Source organism: Ranitomeya variabilis, chromosome 1, assembly GCF_051348905.1.
Source record: "Ranitomeya variabilis isolate aRanVar5 chromosome 1, aRanVar5.hap1, whole genome shotgun sequence".
In the NCBI taxonomy this organism is placed as follows: Eukaryota; Metazoa; Chordata; class Amphibia; order Anura; family Dendrobatidae; genus Ranitomeya; species Ranitomeya variabilis.
In genome coordinates, this window is record NC_135232.1 from 53,092,901 (window position 1) to 53,112,245 (window position 19,345).

General features: G+C 39.6%; 1 protein-coding gene across 1 annotated transcript in view; it reads right to left on the reverse strand.

Annotated features, from left to right (window-relative positions):
- The window catches only part of SLC14A1 (solute carrier family 14 member 1 (Kidd blood group)), a 182,812-nt gene extending 176,348 nt beyond the window's left edge, over nt 1–6,464 (reverse strand). The window contains exon 1 of the mRNA XM_077283812.1: nt 6,062–6,464. The gene's annotated coding sequence lies outside the window, so the exon portion shown is untranslated. The remainder of the gene's footprint in view (nt 1–6,061) is intronic.
- Between the last annotated feature and the right edge of the window lie 12,881 nt (nt 6,465–19,345).

A 19,345-nucleotide genomic window follows, 5' to 3' on the forward strand; every position in this document is an offset into this window, starting at 1 on the left:
CACAAATTATTAATATAAGCCCACAGCCATCGGCTTTCCGTCTGCTGGTTATGAAAATTATGTGGGAGCCCACAAAAATTTTTTTAATGCATTTATTTGTTTAAAAATAAGAAACAAGCACAGGAAAAAAAACAAATCATTATATAGCACACAGACATAGTACTATCTATCTATCTTGTTCCTCATCACTATCTCTATCTGTGCACATCTGTAATACATAACACTCTTTAAGTTCTCTGCTGCATTTCATTCCATACTTGTCACATTGAAAGCACACTGACAGCAAGATTTCTCATGGATGTCACATGGACATTGCACATGAAAATATAGATGTCACACAGCCACAGACCACACCGCTACTGTTTTTTCCTGTATAGGAATCACCAGAATGTGTGAAGGAGGACTTAGGGACAGGATTAAGGTAAAAATTACATAAACAATGTAATAATAATAAAAAGCAAAAAATATATAACAACAACATATAACTTTTTTTTGTGAATTTTTTTGTCTGATTCCAGCAAAAATTCAGAAAAAAATCTGTATGTTAAAGGGGAAAACTCTAAATATGTTAGTTTTCCTCAAATTACAATCCATTTGATTGGAGATAAGAGCTTCAATAGTGGACGAGTGGAAAGAAGTCTGGTAGCGCTAATGGTTCACAGCTCTGGGGGCGCAAAATACTTACTTTGCTCTGGGGACTGGCAACCTTCACTATAACACTGATATATAGTAATGGCAAAGGTGGTAAATAATAATGAGTGGTCTAATATAGAATATAGACTACTTATATAGAGTATCGCAATTAAAGGGATTGTTCCCTTTCACATATAATTTGCTCTTTGCTGCATTTTGTTTATATAAAAAAAATCAGCTATACTCACCTTCCACAGGTCCACTGCCGAGTCTCCGCCACTGCTCCTGGTATGTATTGTTGGCTATGGCTTTGGCAACACGACAGCCACGATCAGTGAGCTCATCGGCTCTCATCGGGATACTCCAGTGTAGATTGAAGCCGTTGAGCTCACTGATTGACATGATGTCAGAACAGCAGCCATGACACATACTGAGATCAGTGGCGGAGACCTGCTTATGGACCCAGGGAAGGCTAGTATAGCAAGGGGCGAATTATATTTGAAAGACAACAACTCCTTTAAATATATGGGTGCCAAATATGCTAAAGTAAATTGGAGAGTTTTGATATAGTATTTTACAGTACAGTAAAGAATAGGGAAAATAAGTTGTATATACAAGTGATTCTCACTAAATTAGAATAGCATCAAAAAGTTAATTTATTTCAGTTCTTCAATTTAAAAAGTGAAACTCATATATAGAGCCGTTACACACAGAGTGATTTATTTCAAGTGTTTATTTCTGTTAATGTTGATGATTATGGCTTACAGTCAATGAAAACCCAAAAGTCATTATCTAAGTAAATTAGAATGATTAGCAAAAATCACCCGAAAAGGCTTGCTAAGCGTTTAAAAAGGTCCCTTTGCTCTGCTTCAGTAGCTCCACAATCATGGGGAAGACTGCTGACTTGACAGATGTTCGAAAGGCAGTCATTGACCCACTCTAGAAGGAGGGTAAGCCGCAAAAGGTCATTGCTAATGAAGCCGGCTGTTCACAGAGTACTGTATCCAAGCACATTAATGGAAAGTTGAGGGAAGGAAAAAGTGTGGTAGAAAAAGGTGCACAAGCAACCGGGATAACCGTAACCTTGAAAGGATTGTTCAGAAAAGGCCATTCAAAAATTTGGGGGAGATTCACAAGGTGTGGACTGCCGCTGGAGTCATTGCTTCACAAGCCACCACAGACAGACGTATCCGGGACATGGGCTACAAGTGTTGCATTCCTTGTGTCAAGCCACTCATGACAAATAGACAACGCCAGAAGCATCTTACCTGGCCAAGGAGAAAAGAACTGGACTGTTGCTCGGTGGTCCAAGGTGTTGTTTTCAGATGAAAGTAAATTTTGTATTTCGTTTGGAAATCAAGGTCCCAGAGTCTGGAGGAAGAGTGGAGAGGCCACAATCCAAGCTGCTTGAGGTCTAGTGTGACTTTTCCACGATCACTGATGGTTTGGGGAGCCATGTCATCTTCTGGTGTAGGTCCACTGTGTTTTATCAAGACCAAAGTCAGCGCAGCCGTCTACCAGGAAATTTTAGAGCACTTCATGCTTCCTTCTGCTGACAAGCTTTTTTTGGAGATGGAAATTTCATTCTCCAGCAGGACTTCGCACCTGTCCACACTGCCAAAAGTACCAATACCTGGTTTACAAACAACAGTATCACTATGCTTGATTGTCCAGCAAACTCGCCTGACCTTAACCCCAGACAGAGTGATCTATTTCACGTGTTTATTTCTGTTAATGTTGATGATTATGGCTTACAGCCAATGAAAACCCAAAAGTCATTATCTCAGTAAATTAGAATGCTTGATAATACCAGCCTGAAAAATGATTATAAGTAAAATCCGAAATGTTGGTCCATTGAAATGTATGTTCATGTTCACTAAATGCATTCAATACTTGGTCGGGGCTCCTTTTGCATCAATTACTGCATCAATGCGGCGTGGCATGGAGGCGATCAGCCTGTGGCACTGCTGAAGGGTTATGGAAACCCAGGTTGCTTTGATAACAGCCTTCAGCTCGTCTGCATTGTTGGGTCTGGTATCTCTCATCGTCCTCCTGACAATACCCCAGAGATTCTCTATGTAATGACTCTATATAATATATGAGTTTCACTTTTTGTATTGAAGAACTGAAATAAATTAACTTTTTGATGATATTCTAATTTAGTGAGAAGCACTTGTAGCACAGATTAAAAACCATATTTACAGTGCAGTATCTCATTACTGAATCATTAATAAAAATTACAAAGGAGAGAAGTCTGATGCTGTAGGTAAAATGCTTTAATTGGAATTTCACTGTTTTAATTGGATTGGAATTTCACAGGTGTTTTTAGGGTTTGCATTAGTTCATGTAAAGAACATGACTACAACTGTGAACATTTAGTTTTCTTTTTATTGTGAAGCAAACAGTAAATAGGACAAAATAACTGAAAGCTTCAGTGTGCATAGCTATTCACCCTCCTAAAGTCAGTACTTAGTAGATCCTCCTTTTGCAGCAATTACAGCTGCAAGTCACTCTGGATAAGTGTCTATAAACCTTCCACGTCTTGCCACTTGGATTTTAGCCCATTCCTCAAGGCAAAACTGCTCCAGCTCCTTCAAGTTAGATTTTTTTTCTGGTCAACAACAATCTTCAAGTCTGACCACAGATTATTTATTTATCTATTTATTTATTATGCTTTGCTTATTTAATGATACCATATTCTGCAGCGCATTACATACACTACCATCGCTATGCCAAATAGGGATCATAATCTAAATTCGCTATCGGTATGTCTTTGGAGCTGTGAGACGAAACCGGAGAACTCGATGGAAACCTACGCAAACATGGGGAGAAAAGGCAAACTTCTTGCAGATGTTGTCTTTGGTGGGTTTTGAACCCAGGACCCCAGCGCTCTCATCTGGAGTAAGGTCTGCTCTTTGATTAGGCCACTCCAAAACATTTACACGTTTCCCCTTAAACCACTCGAGTGTTGCTTTAGCAGTATGCTTTGGGTCATTGTCTTGTTGGAAAGTGAACTTCCGTCCCAGTCTCAAATCACTGACAGACTGAAAGAGATTTTTCTCAAGAATATCCCTGTATTTTGCACCAGCCATCTTTTCCTCAATTAGGATCATTTTCCCTGTCCCTGCTGCCAAAAAACATTCCTACAGCATGATGCTGCCACCAACATGTTTCACTGTGGGGATGGTGTTCTTGGAGTGATGAGCTGTGTTGGTTTGGTGCTAGACATGGCATTCATCTTGGTGGCCAAAAAGTTCAATCTTGGTGTCATTTGACCGCAGCACCTTCCTCCATACATTTGGGGTGTCTTTCGGCAAATTGAAAACGAGTCTTACAATTTTTATGTGTAAGTAAAGGCATTTTTCTGCCCTCTCTTCCATAAAGGCCACCTTTATGAAGTGTACGGCTAATTGTGGTCATATGGACTGCAGTCTCTGCTTGAGAACTCTGCATCTCCTTCAGGATCACCTTTGGCCTCTGTGCTGCCTCTCTGATTTATGCCCTCCTTGCCTGGGCTGATAGTTCTGGTGGAAGCCCTCTCTTGGCAGGTTTGTTGTGGTACCATGTTTTTCCCATTTGATGATAATGGATTTGATGTTTTCTGGGGATCATTAGAGATTGGGATATTTTTTTTATAACCCAACCCTGACAATTTTTATTTATTTTATCCCATAAGTTTAATTTATGCCTATATTTTCTCACTTCACCAACTTAGACTATTTAGTGCTTATATATCACACAAATTGGATTACAAAAATATTTAAAGACAGGCTGTAATGTAACAAAATAGGCAAAAAGTCAAGGCGGAAAAATACTTTCGGAAGCCACTGTAGTACAGAAAAACTTATTACATTACAATAGTGTGGCATATACTGTGTCATATTATAATACTAGTATTCTATAAGTTATAGGCTACTATTAATGGTCTAGATTCATACTACATAGTAAAAAAAAATCTATCTATCTATCTATCTATCTATCATCTATCTATCATCTATCTATCTATTATCTATCTCATATCTATTATCTTTATCTATTATCTATCTATTATCATCTATTATCTATCGATCTATTCATCTATCTATCTATCTCATATCTATCTATGTCATATCTATCTATCATCTATCTATCTATTATCATTATCTATTATCTATCTATCTATCTATCTATCTATTTATTATCTATCTATCTATCTATCTATATATCTCATATCTATCTATCTCATATATATTATCTTTATCTATTGTCTATCGATCTATTTATCTATCTATCTATCTATCTATCTATCTATCTATCTATCTATCTATCTCATATCTATCTATGTCATATCTATCTATCTATCATCTATCTATCTATCTATCTATCTATCTATCTATCTATTATCATTATCTATTATCTATCTATCTATTATCTATCTATCATCTATCTATTCTCTATCATCTATCTATCTGTAGATCCATCTACCTATAGATCTAATATATCGTCTATCTATCTATGTATCTATCTATCATCTATCTATTATCTATCTATTATCTATCTATTCTATCTATCTATCTATGTATCTATCTATCATCTATCTATCATCTATATATCATCTATCTATTATCTATCTATTCTATCTATCTATCTATCTATGTATCTATCTATCATCTATCTATTATCTATATATTATCTATCTATCTATCTATCTATCATCTATATATCATCTCTCTATTATCTATCTATTCTATCTATCTATCAATCTATCATCTATCTGTCATCTATCTATCTATCTATCTATTATCTATCTATCTATCTATCTATCTATCTATCTATCTATCTATGTATTATCGATCTATCTATCTATTATCTCTATCTATTTATCATCTATCATCTATCTATCTATTTCTATTATCTATCTATCTATCTATCTATCATCTATCTATCTATAGATCTATCTATCTATCTATCTATCTATCTATCTTTCTATCCATCTATCTATTTTGTATTATCTGTCTATCTACACATCTTCTATCTATCTATCTATCTATCTATCTATCTATCTATCTATCTATCTATCTATCTATCTATCTATCTATGTATTATCTGTTATTTATCTATCTATCTATCTATCTATCTATCTATCTATCTATCTATCTATCTATCTATCTATCTATCTATCTATCATTCGCCCATACAGAACACTGTGAAGGTATCACACTATACTATATGACATTACATATACCACAGTCTGTTATTATTAGTATAGAACTCCAATCATCAGCCTTTTCTACAGCCTTCTGGCTGACAGTTCCTGCTGGTGTTAGTTATCCCACCAACTTTAATTTTACAACAAGCACTACATTACCAGTCATTGATTATTATTGATCACATATCGATGACATCACCATCTGCAGTGACAAATACATGAAGGCACATCACCTCCTACCTGAACAGAAAAGTGATAAAAACTTCCAGTAACTTTCTTAAACTTTCAGAGCAGATTTTGTGATAGGGCCCTTGGCTCCGGACCAGCAGACTGTATGGAATAACAGTTCTTCATTGATAAAATTCACTTCCTTCACTCCCAGCCAGTTCTTTTTATGAGTCCTTTCACAATCCGTGCAGCGATGGGGAATTTCTCGTTGCTGCCAAGTTCAGCTGCTCCTGGTACATGATGTTCGGTAGAGCCGGATCACATGGCAGGCAATGCATTGTTGTGCACCCGGATAGAGCGCACTGCAAGGAATGTGTCATCCCCCCCCCAAAAAAAAAAAATCATAAAATATCGGTCTGCTGTCACCAGAGGTTATGTAAAAAACTAAGAGTTATTTCTTGGGTGAGTAGTAGATATTGTGGAGGTAGATCATATTTTATGAAAGAAGCCAGCATCATTAACATTTTTGTCATTCCAGAGATATGCGCCTCGTAAAAATTGAGACTTGATGGAGACGTGAAAAGACCCAGGTTGCTCTAAATCCTGTTATTAACTCTGAATGGGACTCCGATCATAATTCAGGAAAATGTACGGAATAAGCGCTAGAAAGAGAACCTGTCACCGGGGACTAGTTTTTGCACTTGTATTTTTTTTCCACCATGCTCTTCCAGAGATATGAACGTATTATTACTTGGTGCTAGTGTTTATGGTTAGGGATGAGTGGACCCGTGGATGGTCAGGTTTGTGGGATTCGACCGAACTTTAGTCCAAAGTTGGGTTCAGGTACCATAACTCTACCCAAACTTGAACCTGAACAGCCATAGAGGTCAACAGGGACCCAAACTTTGGTTCTGTAAAATGGTCGTAGTAAGGGCCAGGGGGCTGCCCAAGGAAGCAGAGTACCCCACAGAATATATATCTCTCTCTTTTTCTTCCGAACACTAAAACGGATTTCTGGGAGAAGTCCATGTTTGGATTTAGCACCAAACACGAGTTGTCCGGTACGAACCCCGAACTTTACTGTTTGGGTTCGCTCATCTCTGTTTATGGTATTTTACAAGATGGCTTATCGGATTTTCTGGGGCCGTGTTTTTGACTTTTGAGAAGTCTTCTAAAGACCACAAAAATTAGCACTAAATTAACCCCTTGACGACATGTGCCGTACTAGTACGGCGCATGTCGTGCCTCCCACTTTGATGTGGGCTCCGGCGCTGAGCCCACATCAAAGTCGCGACATGTCAGCTGTTTTGTACAGCTGACATGTGTGCGCAATAGCGGCAGGTGAAATCGCGATCCACCTGCCGCTATTAACTAGTTAAATGCCGCTGTCAATCGCTGACAGCGGCATTTAACTACCGCTCCCGGCCATCGGGCCGGAAATGAGCGCATCGCCAACCACCGTCATGTGATCGGGGGTCAGCGATGAGTCGGCATGACATCTTGAGGTCTCCTTGAGACCTCTATGGTTGTTGATGCCGGCTTGCTGTGAGCGCCACCTTGTGGTCGGTGCTCATAGCAAGCCTGTAATTCAGCTGCATAGGAGCGATCTGATGATCGCTCCTATGTAGCAGAGCCAATCCAATTGTGCCAGCTTCTAGCCTCCCATGGAGGCTATTGAAGCATGGCAAAAGTAAAAAAAAAAGTTTAAAAAAATAAATAAAAATAAAAATAAATTTAAAAGTTTAAATCGCCCCATACAAAATAAAACAATAAAAAAACAAATAAACATACACATATTTGGTATCGCCGCGTTCAGAATCACCCGATCTATCAATTAAAAAAAAGGAATAACCTGATCGCTAAACGGCGCAGTGAGAAAAAAATTAAAACGCTAGAATTATGCTTTTTTGGTCGCCGCAACATTGCATTAAAATGCAATAATGGGCGATCAAAAGAACGTATCTGCACAAAGTGGTATCATGAAAAACGTCAGCTCGGCACACAAAAAATAAGCCCTCACCTGACCCCTAGATCCTGAAAAATGGAAACGCTACGGGTATCAGAAAATGGCACAATATTTTTTTTTTCTTTTTTTTAGCAAAGTTCGTAATTTTTTTTCATCACTTAGATAAAAAATAACCTAGACATGTTTGGTGTCTATGAACTTGTAATGACATGGAAAATCACAATGGCAGGTCAGTTTTAGCATTTAGTGAACCTAGCAAAAAAAGCCAAACAAAAAACAAGTGTGGGATTGCACTTTTTTTGCAATTTCACCACACTTGGAATTTTTTTCCCGTTTTCTAGTACAAGTCATGGTAAAACCAATGATGTCTTTCAAAAGTACAACTCGTCCCACAAAAAATAAGCCCTCAAATGGCCATATTGACGAAAAAATAAAAAAGTTATGGCTCTGGGAAGGAGGGGGGTGAAAAATGAAAACGCAAAAACGTAAAAGGGCTTGAAGGGGTTTTTAAAATTCCCTTATTTTTGGTGAATATAAAAAAACAAACAAACAAAAAAGAATTTTTTGACCAGGTGACAGAGAATCTGTCACCAGGTTATTTTCTTGTTAGAGTTGGAAGGGACCTCCAGGGTCATTGTGTCCAACCCCCTGCACAATGCAGGATTCACTAAACCATCTCAGAGAGATGTCTGTCCAGCTTCTGTTTGAAGACTTCCATTGAAGGAGAACTCACCACCTCTCGTGACAGCCTGTTCCACTCATTGATCTCCTCACTGTCATAAAGTTTTTTCTAATATCTAATCTGTATCTTCTCCCCTTCAGTTTCATTCCATTGCTTCTCGTGCTTCCATGTGCAAATAAGAATATTCATGAACCCTCTACACTGTGACATCCCTTCAGATATTTGTAGAAAGCTATTAAGTCTCCTCTGCAAATATCTGAAGGGATGTCACAATGTAGAGGGATTATTCGTATTCTCATTTTTTGCCACCTAAGCAGTATGTTGTAGAGAAAGAGCCTGATTCTAGTGATGTGTCACTTACTCTGCTGAATGCTGTAGTTTTAATAGACAAAGACTCTTAGGTGGGCACCATGAAAAATAACTCATATAGGAGGAATGTACAGGAAAGGGTGTTAAACCGCTTTCTGACATCAGATGTAATTATCCGTCCTTCTGCCCTGAACCTATTTGACCAGGGATGAATCATTACATCATTGCGATTGCCTGTGCGCGGGCAACCAGGCAACCCCCAAATGTACTCAGGCTGGCTAGTAGCTGTAATTCATTCAGCTGAGTCAACAAAAACTAAATCTCCGCGCAGTCACAAATACTCGGAGACCGCCTGAGCAACGAGTATACTCGCTCATCAGTAGAAAATACCCATGAAGTCACTACTACACCTGCAGACAAATTCCCCGAGAGGTTTAGTTTCCCAAATGGGGTATCTTGAGGGGGATTCTGCTGCTCCAGCAATTAGGGGATCTGTATATGGAGTCCACAAACTGTGCTGGGAAAATCTGTGCTCCAGGAGGCAAAAAGCGCTCCGTTGCTCCCGAGTCTCTCCCTATGGCTAAGCAGTACTGTACAGCCACATATGGGGTATTGCCACGTTCAGTAGAAATTTTGTTGCCATGTTTACCCACTTCTTGTGTGAAAATGTAAAATCTTTGGCTAAAACAAAAATTTTTGGTGGTAGAAATGTAGTTGTTTTGTCTTCACAGCACAATGGTGTAAAAATCTGTGACACACATGTGGTGTCAATGTGATCACTGCACCCCTAGATGAATTCATTGAGAGGTGTAGTTCATAAAATGTGGTGACTTATGGGTTTTTTTTTGCTGTTCTGGCACCTCATGGGTTCTCCCAGTGGGTCATGGCACATAACTGTAAAATCTGGCACTCCTTGCCCTCTGAGCTTTGCACTGTGCCTGAAAAATATTTCACAATTACATCTAGGGTAGACCGACCTCAGTTTGTTGGAACAAAATTTCCTATTAGCCCACAGAAAAATTAAAAACTAGGGGCTTAAACAACATTTTAGTGTTAAAATTTTAATTTATTATTTCTTCACCGCTCTTACCCCCACATATGGGGTATCAGCGTACTCAGGACAAATTGTACAACAACTTTTGGGGTCCAATTTCTCCTGTTACACTTGGGAAAATAGAAAATGGGGAAGAAAAGATAATTTTTGTGGAAAAAATCAGATTTTTTATTTTCATGGCTCTACGTTATAAACTTCTGTGAAGCACTTGGGGGTTCAAAGTGCTCACCACACATCTAGATAAGTTCTTTGTGGGGTCTAGTTCCCAAATTGAGGTCACTTGTGGGGGTTTCCACTGTTTAGGCACATCAGGGGCTCTCCAAATGCAACATGGTGTCTGATCTCAATTCCAGCCAATTTTGCGTTGAAAAAGTGAAACGGCGCTCCTTTCCCTTATGAGCTCTGCCATGCGCCCAAACAGGGGTTTACCCCCATATATGGGGTATCAGCGTACTCAGGACAAATTGAACAACAACTTTTGGGGTCTAATTTCTCCTGTTACCTTTCGGAAAATAAAAAAAATTGGATCTGAATTAAATTTTTTGTGAAAAAAGTTAAATGTTCATTTTTTTTAAGCATTCCAAAAATTCCTGTGAAGCACCTGAAGGGTTAATAAACTTCTTGAATGTGGTTTTGAGCACCTTGATGGGTGCAGTTTTTAGAATGGTGTCACTTTTGGGAATCTTATATCATATAGAGCCCTCAAAATGACTTCAAATGAGATGTGGTCCCTAAAAAAAATGGTGTTGTAAAAATGAGAAATTGCTGGTCAACTTTTAACCCTTATAACCCCTAACAAAAAAAAATTGTTCCAAAATTGTGCTGATGTAAAGTAGACATGTGGGAAATGTTACTTATTAAGTATTTGTGTGACATATGTGTGAGTTAAGGGCATGAAAATTCAAAGTCGGAAAATTACGAAATTTTCAAAATTTTTGCCATATTTCTGTTTTTTTCTTCACAAATAAACGCAAGTCATATAAACATTTTTTCACCACTCTCATGAAGTACAATATGTCATGAGAAGACCATCTCAGAATCACCGGGATCCATTTAAGCGTTCCAGAGTTATTACCTCATGAAGATCATACAGGTGCATTTCACAAAATTAAAACATCATCAAAAAGTTAATTTATTTCAGTTCTTCAATCAAAAAATGAAACTCATATATTATATGGAGTCATTACAACAAAGTGATCTATCTCAAGTGTTTATTTCTGTTAATGTTGATGATTATGGCTTACAGCCAATGAAAACCCCAAAGTCATTATCTTAGTAAATTAGAATACTTTATAACACCAGCTTGAAAAATGATTTTAAAATTCGAAATGTTGGCCTATTGAAATGTATGTTCAGTAAATGCACTCAATACTTGGTCGGGGCTCCTTTTGCATCAATTACAGCATCAATGCGGTGTGGCATGGAGGCGATCAGCCTGTGGCACTGCTGAGGGGTTATGGAAGCCCAGGTTGCTTTGATAGCAGCCTTCAGCTCGTCTGCATTGTTGGATCTGGTGTCTCTCATCTTCCTCTTAACAATACTCCATAGATTATCTACGGGGTTAAGGTGAGGCGAGTTTGCTGCCAATCAAGCACAGTGATACTGTTGTTTGTAAACCAGGTATCGGTACTTTTGGCAGTGTGGACAGGAGCCAAGTCCTGCTGGAGAATGAAATTTCCATCTCCAAAAAGCTTGTGGGCAGAGGGAAGCATGAAGTGCTCTAAAATTTCCTGCACTGACTTTGGTCTTGATAAAACACAGTGGACCTACACCAGCAGATGACATAGCTTCCCAAACCATCACTGATTGTGGAAACTTCACACTAGACCTCCAGAAGCTTGGATTGTGGCCTCTCCACTCTTCCTCCAGACTCTGGGACCTTGATTTCCAAGGTCTAGTGTGATTGGCAGCTTTCTGCCTCTTTACACCGTACACAGAAAGCTGTCAATCAGTGGTGTGGGCAAGGCTATACAGAGATCAGCATTCAGAGAACTTCTAGATCTGCAGCAGGTAAAATAATGATTTTATCAAAACTGCACCAAGCAGCCCAGTAAGTCACACACATCACTGGAATGAGGGTTCTCTGCCCCTACATCATGCTGCTCTCAGATGGGGGTCACAAAAACCTTTTTCCTTAGCTAAAATGTTGCCCCCTGGCTGAGAGAGACCTGTGACAGAAAGGGAAATAGAAATGACTAACACTTCTGAGTAAGTTCTGAGAAACTAACTTAAAAGAGACAACCATTGTAGCTGAACTTAATTTGGCTGCCAGGGTAGAATACAAAAATCCCTATATACTTGGAAAAAGAACAGGCATAATAATAAAACTGTGGCTCTAAAGTAAAACAACAGTCAATCACAAATTAAAGTCACCGGCATATTATTGTGAAGGTCCATTGTGCCACCAAAACAGTTCTGACTAGTGATGAGCGAGCGTACTCGTTGCTCAGGTGGTCTCCGAGTGTTAGTGCTCGGAGATTTAGTTTTTGTTGACTCAGCTGCATGATTTACGGCTGCTAGCCAGGCTGAGTACATGTCGGGGTTGTCTGGTTGCTAAGGAATCCCCACATGTAATCAAGCTGTCTAGCAGCCATAAATCATGCAGCTGCTGCGATGAAAACTAAATCTCCGAGCAGTCACAAATACTCGGAGACCACTGGAGCGTGCTCTGGAAAACCCGAGCAACGAGTATACTCGTTCTGACTCATCAAGGTGTGGACTCCACTAGACTTCGTCATGTGTCTGGTGATATCTGACACTTACCTTTTGGCGGCAGATCTTTTATGTCCTGTTGTGATATGTGGCCTCCATGGCTCTGACTTACATTGGGTCCAATATCGACAAGCTACATCTGTGACTTTAGGACTTGGATAAAGTTATGATCACTCACATAGAGCTGGGATCATATGATTGTATAGCCTCTAATCCGAAAGAACTGAAAAACAATTCTCCATCTTCTCCATTCGGTCAGCCTGTGGAAATCCGAATCCACTCAGAAATCATCTGTGTGAAGTCCGATGGCTTTTTTTTCTCACTGACTTGGTATGGTTGAGTGCAATCCAAATATTGGTTCAAACTTCGCTACGGTGCGATTTTTCTTTCCCCGCACCGGAAAAAATCAAACATGTGCATGGCTCCATTACATAACATTTGTCCCAGTGCGATCCAATATTTTATCAGATTGCCTTCAAACCAACACGGTCATGTAGACAAGCCCTAAAGTTCTTACCAAAATATCCAATCCTTGTCCGTTGTCATTTTTCTTTCGCATTTGTAAATAATGGACTTTGAGCTGCTACAAAATGTAATCTGTGTCTGATCCAAGGTTCAAGATTTCTGTGCTTTGGACTTTCTTGTGGAGCATGTGTAGCTGTCCCCTCTGGATATACAACATCAGCAAACTCAATATTTTTGGCACTTTTTTTTGTAATTTTTATTCTATATTTTCCCTATTGGATGTTGTATTAAAAGATTTGCAACTCTGTATTCTTGCAGCAAGTTTAAAGGGAATGTTACCAGAAAGCGATCAATTATTTTACTGTATTTTTATGAAATACATATTTTATGTATAGTAATCTTTTCCATGTCATTATATCAAAAGTTTACATACCCTAGCATAATTTTTGCTTTCTTGGCCTTTTTTGAGAGAATATGAATGATAACACAAAAACTTTGTCTCCACTCATGGCTAATGGTAGGGTGAAGTCATTTATTGTCAAACTCCTGTGTTTTCTCTTTTTAAATCATAATTAGTGATGAGCGAGTATACTTGTTGCTCGGGTTTTCCAGAACACGATCGGGTGGTCTTTGAGTATTTATGACTGCTCGGAGATTTAGTTTTCCTTGCTGCAGCTGGATGATTTGCAGCTACTAGACAGCTTCATTACATGTGAGGATTCCCTAGCAACCAGGCAACCCCCACATGTACTCAGGCTGGCTAGCAGCTGTAAATTATCCAGCTGCGGCAAGGAAAACTAAATCTCCGAGCACTAACAAATTCTCGGAGACCATCCGAGCGTGCTCTGGAAAACCCGAGCAACGAGTTTATTCGCTCATCACTATGATAATGATAACTCAAAACAGCCATTCAAACCCATTTGTGTCAACTTCTGTGCATGTTATCAGGCCAAAATCACCAGGGTATGTAAACTTTTGATCAGGGTCATTTGGAGAAGATCTATATGGAGGAGGAGGTCAAAATCCCTGCTGCAGTGTGTGCAAACTTGGTCAAGAACTACAGGAAACGTCAGACCACTGTAATTGCAAACAAAGGTTTCGGTACCAAATATTAAGTTCTGTTTTTTTATTGTATCAAATACTTATTTCATGCAATAAAATGCAAACTAATTATGTAAAAATCATACAGACCACACACGGGTTTCCTACAGATAAAGGCATAATGAGTAAGGTTTCTGCCAGACGAATCCATCAGATTAAGAGAGCAGCTGCTAAAATACCATTACAAAGCAGCAAACAGAAAGGAGGAAGTGAGTTGTCATTGTGGCCAAGAAAAAGAATAACAAGATGCGTGCAGAAGCATAAGTGCATCAATGATAAGATCATGTTCATCCGCATAAGAGGGAAACCTCTACTTTTGATCACTATTCAAGTCTTTGCACCTACTGTATACAAGTCTATGCACCTACTGTATACAAGACATTAAGGACTTATATACCCAGGTCCAAAGAGTTCTCAACGTAACCCCAAGAGAGGATGTCATCTACATTATGAGCGACTTCAATGCCAAAGTTGAAGAGGTAGAGGATGAAGGACACAGCTTAGGGGAAAAGAATGCACCTGGAGACTGCCTTGTGCAGTTCTATCATGAGAACTCACTTAGGCTACTTTCACACATCAGGTTTTTTGCTTCAGGCACAATCCAGCAAATTTTATTAAAAATGGATCCGTAGCAAATAGTGAAAAACTGATGCGACGGATCTGTTTTTCTGCTGGATCTGTTTTTTGTTTTTGACCCGGGAATACAGTGACTTACTGTTCGAGAGAGAGAGAGATTACAGAATGGAAAATGTATGATTTCTGTTAAAAACTGGATCCGGTCGCAGGATTTGGCCATTTCTACCTGCGTTTCATACGTTTTTTGCCAGATCAGTTGTTGTGCAATTTTCCGCTGGACAGAAAAACCTTGCTCTGGACATTTTCTCCGTCCGCCGGAAAACTTATTTTTGACGGATTCGGCAAAAAATGGATGAAACGTTGGGACATCAGGTGCAATCCGGCGCTAATACAACTGTATGAGAAAAATACGGATCCGGCGGAAAAAAAACAGATGAGTTTTTTTAGAATTCGCCGGATTGTGCCTGATGTAAAAAAACTGATGTGTGAAAGTAGCGTTAGTATCACCAACACATTCTTCATCCAGCTGAAGTAACGTCTCTGCATCTGGACATTCCCAAATGGGCAGCACTGCAACTAGATCGACTACATCTTCTGCCAGCAAAAGTGGAAGAGATCAGTTTCTCTGCAAAAACACTGCCGGGAGAAGACTGTGGGTCTGATCACCAACTCCATGTAGTCAATTTCAGGGTCAGACAATGTGCGATCAAGCACGCAGCAATACAGAGAAGTATGTCAATAAGAAGTACTTCAATGAGATTTACGCACAACTAGATGGAGGCCTGATGCTATCGCATCGGGAGCGCGGTAATGTCACGATGGGGGCAGGCTTTGCAGCGTTGAGAATCTCTCCCCCCATGTGCTCACCCACCTATCAACGCTCTCTTTCCCCATGTGCTGACTTCTCCCGTCTGTGCTCTCTTCTTTGACCTGTCTACCCCATGTGCTATCACCCTTGTCTGCTGTCTCTCTCCTTCCTGTGCCGTGTTCTCCCCTCAAAGACAATACTGACGTTACAGCAGGAGATCGTAAAGGATACATTTTGTGAGGTAAAATATTGTTTAAAAGCAGTCAGTGAAATATTTTACCTGACAAAAGAAATCCTCTGTGATCCCCTGCTGTAATGTCAGTATTGTCTTTTGCTTCCTCCCCTGGAGTGATGGCCCTGCTAATAAGCTTAAAATCTATGAGGTAAATGGGGGGAGGCACAAAAGATAAAAAGTGCATGTATTGTATGGTCCAGACATCTTTATAATTAAAAGAGGTAGTCAAGTAACGTTGTGTGAACCAGTCACTGGTCAGTTTCTTTATAACTACAGTTAGAAAGTGCTATGAAGTGTATGTAGAGAGTGGAAAACATGATAGAAAGGACCTGATATTGAGGAAAAGTTGGAAGAGAGAACATGGGATAGATATATTGGTGAGGTGAGGTTATAGGTCTGTCTAAAGAAATGTGTACTTTAAGGGCATGCATAAAACTGAGGCTACTGGAAATTAGTCAGATGGTATGGGGTAGTTTATTCCAGAGAACTGGCTCAGCATGAGAGAAGTTTTGGAGATGGGAAGGGAAGTTTAGTTTATAGAGTATCTTAGTGTTAAAACATTATGAGAATTGAGAGCATGAGTAGGATGGTTGACAGAGATAAGGATTGGGGATGTAGGGAGGTGCAAAACTATGGAGAGCTTTGTGGGTGAGAGTGATACGTTTTTAATATACTTTGCAGCAGATAAGCAACCATTCCAATGAGAGGCACAGAGTGGAGGCATAGGTGTAGCCTGGAAAGAAATATGACCCTGGCTGCTGCATTCAGGATAGACCATGTTCATACTTTACTATTTGTACATTATTTTTAAGGTGTATAAATCCAGGGTGTGTACTACTAATATGCTTGTGTTTATATTTATTAGACTTCATTTTTCGGGTTAGATGTTTCTTTAACTTAGAACCTAAAAGCCAAATAAGTACTAACCTTTTACATACATGAAAACAACATTTCATAATTGAATTCTTTAGGGTACTGCCATGGGTATCATCATACACCCACATCACCACCTTATCCTAACGGGAACTACAATCAGAGTTACTGTCCATGATTTTTTTTAAAAAATAAATTAAATCAATTTAATTTGATTCCTTTTTATTAGAATAAGTCTATGTTACTATTCCAAGACTGCGCTAACATTGTCATGATTCTATAATATTTTTAACTAAGATTCTGAGTCTGAGTTTTCCTGGCAGCAAGGACACACATTTTGTTTTATGTTTTCATAGATTTTATCTGGATTCTTTCAAAATTTCCACTCACAAAGCAGGCTTACCTGACACGCACAAATTGTTCCTAATGTGTACACATGTCAGGCTTCATTACAATAAGACTATTCTTACATACACTAAGCAAATACAGTATTTGAACAATTCAGTAAGAAAGTTTTCAATACATTTAACCGATAAAAAATGTGCTGCGAAGGAAGGGAATCCATTCACCTAGTAAGGTTGCTATAAAGAAATGTGTATCTCGCATATATAATTATCACACGGCTGCTGCAAGGACACCGGTCTTCAAAGGACCAAATTGGATGAGACAATGTGACAGAGGTGCCATTTATGCGCTGCCAATGATGAATCCACAGTATATCCAATATTGAATGATTTTTTAAATAGGTTTACTGAGTCAACGCATTTTGAGGCCACGCAGAACCTTTTCATCAGGACAGAAACCTAGTGTGACTGACAGAAATGTCAGGCAAAACTGACAGCTGCGGGCTGCAACCCTCAGCTGTCAGCTTCAGCAAGGCTAGTTATCAAGAATATCACCATTGTATCATCAGGTGACATTAAGCTCAGAGGTTAATAATGGAGAGGCATCTATAAGACACCCCCATTACTAACTCTATAGTGATATCGTATAAAAAACCACACACCCATGGTAAAGTCCTTTAGTTGAAAGAATGACACAGACTCCTTCAATGATTCTATATTAAACCATACTAAACCATACTCATATTAAACCATGCTCATGTCATTGCCCAGTCAACAGAAGCCATTGTCTCCTGTAAAATAATTAAAATAATAAACAACCTGTCCACTGAGAAGATAATCCATTTGTGCCAGGACAGATCTAGCTCTACTACATCTAGATGGCAGGCTGCATTGTTGCATGATGTGACTATACATCCTTTCATCCAGCAGACACTGAGCAGAGTCTACTACCATTTCTCAGTGTCTCACGGTGAAATCCTCTGACCTGACTGACATCACTGTGAGCTTGAGAAAGTTCTCTTGCTCATGGTGGTGTCAGAAAGGTCCTAGGAGTTTGCAGCCAATTAACTCAGTTCAACTCACTGACATCACTGCAAACGCTGTTTCAACTTTTCCCATGGCGCATGTGCTGACATCAGTGAGTTGAACTGAGTTCATTGGCCGTGAACTCCCAAGATATTGTGGGTTATAAATAATGTAGCATTATAGAAAGTATATCTGGTTGAGAAAGGTTGAACTGGATGGACATATGTCTTTTTTCAACCTAAATAACTGTGTAATTGTAAAACCCCAGGTCCCTGGTTGTTACAGTGGCATTGCTTTCCTCACAGGGAGAGTAATGTCATGCTTGGAAGCAAGGAAGGATCCCTTTAACAGGTTTTCACATACATGCAACATGTTCTGACTCCAGGCCAGAAGGGGGAGCTCTGAACGCGGTTTTAGGGGAGCTTTCCAAAAAATAGATATATATTCTGGCTTGGAGGAGGAGTTAGTTAGTTGGTGCCAGACAGCAGTCTGGAGTAGTCTGTCAGAGGCACAGAGGAGAGAGGAAGTAGTCAGTCTGTGTGAGAGTCTGAGGAAGGAAGACAGAAGGGGGCCGTGCAGCTATGTGAGGTGCTGCAGCTCCTGGAAGGAAAGAATGGGATGGAATAAGTTGTAGAGAGTGTGAAGAAGGAAAAGAAGCAAAGGAGAGTGACTGGAGGAAAGCTGTGACTCAGCTTCCTCCACGCTGAAGCGCAAGGAACTGGTAGCTGGAAGACCGAGGTTGTGGGGGTAACTTCATGCCGCACAGCAGAAACCAGCGGAGAGCTGGATTTCAAGTCACCTGTCCACCTGAAGGCACAGTAGCACATAGAGCCTGGGTTGTGATAGAGATCCTGGAAAAAAGTTAGAGTTACCTGTCATGTGGGTTAGTGTTCTACCTAAAGGGGCGACAGAGAGAGAACGTGAGGACCTTGTGAGAGGCCTAAGGCAGCAAGGGACTCCAACACAGTGCATAAATGTAGGCTTCCAACCCCACCTGGCTAGGGGGATCTCTGAGTCGCTTCCAAGCCAGCCGGACTGTAACAATTATAGGGGATAACTCAGGAGACTCTTTGCATGGAACAAGACAACTACAGGACACAGTTTTATAAGTGGTGAAGTCTATATTATCACACGGTGATTCAAACAGGTGCAGATAGAAAGTCCACAACACTTGGTGCAAATATCAAATGCAGCTCAGCAGTCTA